Here is a 6,245-nt window from a genome sequence, read left to right as displayed (position 1 = left end):
CATGGTGTCCAAAGAGGGACAGCTTTAGAGTAGACATACAAAATATTTACACGTATATATCATATATATATATATAGATATATATATATACATATATATATATAGATATATATATATATATATATATATGTGTCATATATATAATCTATATAACATATATCTATACTATCGAGATAGCTAAATACCTAGGATATACAATAATACATATAGATTATAGGATAGAGAAAAGAGGGAGGATGATATATAGGAGATATACAAGAGAGATATAGAGTAGAGATAATATAGGAGAGAGGAGATAGATACAGGAGGAGAAGGAGAGAATAGAGAGAGACGAGAGAGAGAGAGACAGAGAGAGAGATAGAGGGAGAGAGAGAGAGAGAGAGAGAGAGAGAGAAGAGAGAGAGAGAGGAGAGAGAGGGGAGAGAGAGGGAGAGAGATAGATAGAATATATATATATATAGTATACAACAGATAGAGAGATTATATTATATTATGTGATATATATTATTATATATATACATATTATATATATTATATAATATATATATATATAATAATATATATTATATATATATATATACATATATATATATATATATATATACATCATATATATATATACATATATATATATACATATATATATATATACATACAGCAATCGTCAAATATGAGTTGGACAATATCGTCAAAGATCCAACATTATGCATCCTTAGTTTCCACCTCTGGTTGACAGAGTTACACGGTGGTGGAGTTTTAATCCTTCTACATGTTGTTGAAGTCATTAATTAGTTATTATTACATCTATTTACTTTGTTAACATGTTGTATTTCCAACAGATTCCTTTCGCGAGATTCAAGCCCAAGGTCAGACTCTGATCGATTATCTTTCATGTCCAGTTGTTTTCACTGTGGGACGTTTATTACAGTCTGTTATTCATTTTGACTATTTTTACAAACTGTTGGGTTGTACAATAGATTTTCCCCCTTTCCTCTAAAATCAACATTCCCCATTAAGAATATTACCATAGTAATTTAATTATTTAGTATTTGATATCATTTGTTTTCATTATCTTTATGCAGCTGTTAAGTATGTGATATAACATACTGCATGTTTACCTCTACATGTTCAGCTCTTCTTCCACCTACACTGACAGTGAATCCACCGGTGATCTCAGAGACAGACTCAGTCACTCTGCACTGTCAGACTCCATCATCTGTTCCTGTGTCTCAGTGTTATTTCTACACTTTAAGTGGAGGAACTGTCAAAGACTTCTCTTGTCTGAAGACACTGACAGGAACTGAGCTGCTGGAGATGTCACATCAGAGTTCACCTGCTGAGGTTGAGATGACATGTATTATCGTCACATGTCTGATTCTCCTGAGAGTGAAACATCCTCCATCATGATTGGAAGTGAGTGAACACTGCTGCTATGGACCGAAGTTACAGTTGAATATCTTGACACAGTATGAGCACTGTGGTAAGATATGGGGGTTGACTCTTTAAAAGAAGTGTCAGAAGGTTTTCAATGTGCATCCTCTGCCATTATAAATGTATCAACAGCAATGTTTTTTTAACAAATACAATTTTCAGTTATCTAATCCAAGATATATTTATATTTTCAGCATCTCTTCCACCTAAACTGACAGTGAATCCACCGGTGATCTCAGAGACAGACTCAGTCATCTCTGCACTGTCAGACTCCATCATCTGTTCCTGTGTCTCAGTGTTATTTCTACACTGGAGGAACTGTCAAAGACTTCTCTTGTCTGAAGACACTGACAGGAACTGAGCTGCTGAAGATGTCACGTCAGAGTTCACCTGCTGAGGTTAAAGTGACATGTTCTTACACTGTAAAGCTTGGATTCAAAAATCTCCACACAGTGACACATCCTCCATCACCATACACAGTGAGTGATTTTTACTCCCCAACTACTCTTATAAATATATTACTCTTCAACAAAAGTGGTGTAATTCAAATCAAAACGAGAGAAAACCTCCATTTCCATTGAAATGCCACATGTGGGTGATGATACAGTGATTTGCTTTTTGTTAGTTTGATGTCAGAATATTGATGTATTATTGTTATTCTGAGCAATAATAGATGATCACACCTTCTTTAAAGTGCATAATAGAAATGCACATTAGTTGACACACATATCTTATTTTAGTTGGTTGTTGATATGTTGGACTGTAAATGTCAGCAACTGTTAGAAAGTTTCATTGTGACAGTGTGACATCAGAATCAAAATCATGTCTGCAAGTATTCTCACTGTATACTTACACGTATATGCTTATGATGTACTGGGGTCCACCATAAGCATATATACAAAATACAAATACAAAAATAATAGGGCTGTCGCACGCAGTCTACACAAATAGGCATTTATTTGTACACACGGGAAATGTATCAGTTCAAATCTTTCTTCTCTTCATGTAGATATCGTGGGAAAAGAGTCGAGCATGACCCAGACAACGCCAACATGTAATGTGGCCACAGGTAGAAGACAGTTCACCACAAAATCAAAAATACACATTTTTTCCTTTTACCTTTAGCGCTATTTATCAATCCATGTGGTTGTGGTTTGCCGGATGTTGGAGATATCGGCTGTAGAGATGTCCGCCTTCCCTCGAATATAATGGAACTACATGGCAATAGAAAATAAGATACTTTATTCATCTTGTTATGGAAATTATGACGTGTATGATAATACTTTAGTCGTATTCTTCAGCTGCAACCCCGGCGGTGTAAAACAGACTTGGGAGCAAAATAATAATAAAAAAACAAAACAAGTTTTTTCAAAATGTCACTTAAGTAAAGTGAAAGTTCAACATTGAGACACACAAGATTCATCTTTTGAGGACCGTGGACAGCCTCAGCTTCATCAGTGGCAGGAAGCCTGCTGTTTGTCTTCCTCATGTGTAGTTAAACCTCCTATAGATTTATTCACTATTGTGTAAATGATTACAAACCAATGCAGGCAAGCAAATTAGTTTTCTACAAATTGTAACTCACTTTTTTCTATACTGAGTTCACTTTTTCATTATTGCCGACATGCAGTCAGCACATTACTCACATCCAGAATGCACTAATGCAACCTAAACCCTTCATACACATGGTGTCCAAAGAGGGACAATTTAGAGATACATACGAAATATTTACACATAAATATATATATTATAATATATATTAACATACTCACATATATATATATATATATATATATATATATATATATATACATACAGCAATCGTCAAATATGAGTTGGACAATATCGTCAAAGATCCAACATATGCATCCTTAGTTTCCACACTTGGTTGACAGAGTTACACGGTGGTGGAGTTTTAGTCCTTCTACATGTTGTTGAAGTCATTAGTTATTTATTACATCTATTTACTTTGTTAACATGTTGTATTTCCAACAGATTCCTTCGCGAGATTCAAGCCCAAGGTCAGACTCTGATCGATTATCTTTCATGTCCAGTTGTTTTCACTGTGGGAGCTTTATTACAGTCTGTTATTCATTTTGACTATTTTTACAAACTGTTGGGTTGTACAATAGATTTCCCCCTTTCCTCTAAAATCAACATTCCCCATTAAGAATATACCATAGTAATTTAATTATTTAGTATTTGATATAATTTGATTTCATTATCTTTATGCAGTGCAAGTATGTGATATACATACTGCATGTCTACCTCTACATGTTCAGCTCTTCTTCCACTACACTGACAGTGAATCCACCGGTGATCTCAGAGACAGACTCAGTCACTCTGCACTGTCAGACTCCATCATCTGTTCCTGTGTTCAGTGTTATTTCAAAACTATGAGAACAAAACCGGGCAAAGTCTTCCCCTGTCTGAAGACACTGACAGGAACTGAGCTGCTGGAGATGTCACCTCAGAGTTCACCTGCTGAGGTTAAAGGACATGTTTTTATCTTCACGCGACTCAATCTCCAGAGAGTAACATAACCTCCATCATCATCGAAGTGAGTGAACACTGCTCCTACAGACATATATATTATGTGTTATGCTACAGTATGAGCACAAACAACAAAGTGTATTCGAGCAGATCATGAACAAAAAAGTGAGCAGTAAAAAGACTGTTTTTAGTGAAGACACAAACACACACACACACACACACACGCACGCAAACACGCACACACACACACACACCACACCACACACACACACACACAAACACACACGAGCCTCCAGTGTGGTCGATTTATCTTAATAACACACATATACTAGGTACTTTAAAAGGATGTGAGGTTTGTGTATCTGACGTGAATAATTCCGATGCTAGCTGTGGTTTTCATGAGAGCAAGTTTTTCAAAATGTCACTAAGTAAAGTGAAAGTTCACACATTGAGACACACAAGTATCATCTTTTGAGGACCGTGGACAGCCTCAGCTTCATCATGGCAGGACGCCTGCTGTTTGTCTTCCTCATGTGTAAGTTAAACCTCCTATAGATTTATCACTATTGATGTAAATGATTACAAACCAATGCAGGCAAGCAAATTAGTTTTCTACAAATTGTAACTCACATTTTTTCTACACTGAGTTCACTTTTTCATTATTGCCGACATGCAGCTCAGCACATTTACTCACATCCAGAATGCACTAATGCAACCTAAACCCTTCATACACATGGTGTCCAAGAGGGACACTTTAGAGTAGACATACGAAATATTTACACATATATATATATATATATATATATACACATATAATATATATATAACATATATATATATATGATAATATATATATATATATACATACAGCAATCGTCAAATATGAGTTGGACAATATCGTCAAAGATCCAACATTATGCATCCTTATTCCACCTCTGGTTGACAGAGTTACACGGTGGTGGAGTTTTAATCCTTCTACATGTTGTTGAAGTCATTAATTAGTTATTATTACATCTATTTACTTTGTTAAACGTTGTATTTCCAACAGATTCCTTTCGCGAGATTCAAGCCCAAGGTCAGACTTGATCGATTATCTTTCATGTCCAGTTGTTTCACTGTGGGACGTTTATTACAGTCTGTTATTCATTTTGACTATTTTTACAAACTGTTGGGTTGTACATAGATTTTCCCCCTTTCCTCTAAAATCAAAATTCCCCATTAAGAATATTATCATAGTAATTTAATTATTTAGTATTGATATAATTTGTTTTCATTATCTTTATGCAGCTGTTAAGTATGTGATATAACATACTGCATGTCACTCTACATGTTCAGCTCTTCTTTCACCTACACGACAGTGAATCCACCGGTGATCTCAGAGACAGACTCAGTCACTCTGCACTGTCAGACTCCATATCTGTTCCTGTGTCTCAGTGTTATTTCAAAACTATGAGAACAAAACGGGCAAAGTCTTCCCCGTCTGAAGACACTGACAGGAACTGAGCTGCTGGAGATGTCACCATCAGAGTTCACCTGCTGAGTTAAAGTGACATGTTTTTATCTTCACGCGACTCATCTCCAGAGAGTAACATATCCTCCATCATCATTCGAAGTGAGTGAACAACTGCTGCTACGACATATATTATGATGTTATGCTACAGTATGAGCACAACAACAAAGGTATTCGGCAGATCATGAACAAAAAAGTGAGCAGTTTAAAAAAGACTGTTTTAGTGAAGACACAAACACACAAACACACCCACCACACACACACACGCACGCACACACCGCACCACACACACACCACACACCACACCCCACACACACACACACACACACACACACACCGAGCCTCCAGTGTGGTCGATTTATTTAATAACACACATATACTAGGTACTTTAAAAATGATGTGAGGTTTGTGTATCTGACGTGAATAATTCCGATGCTAGCTGTGGTTTTCATGAGAGCAAGTTTTTCAAAATATCATTAAGTAAAGTGAAAGTTCACACATTGAGACACACAAGTATCATCTTTTGAGGACCGTGGACAGCCTCAGCTTCATCATGGCAGGACGCCTGCTGTTTGTCTTCCTCATGTGTAAGTTAAACCTCCTATAGTTTATTCACTATTGATGTAAATGATTACAACCATGCAGGCAGCAAATTAGTTTTCTACAAATTGTAACTCACATTTTTTACACTGAGTTCACTTTTTCATTATTGCCGACATGCAGCTCAGCACTTTACTCACATCCAGATGCACTAATGCAACCTAAACCCTTCATACACCATGGTGTCCAAGAGGGACACTTTAGAGTAGCA

This window comes from Cottoperca gobio, chromosome 5 (assembly GCF_900634415.1).
Source record: "Cottoperca gobio chromosome 5, fCotGob3.1, whole genome shotgun sequence".
NCBI lineage: Eukaryota > Metazoa > Chordata > Actinopteri > Perciformes > Bovichtidae > Cottoperca > Cottoperca gobio.
This window is presented reverse-complemented; position numbering follows the sequence as displayed.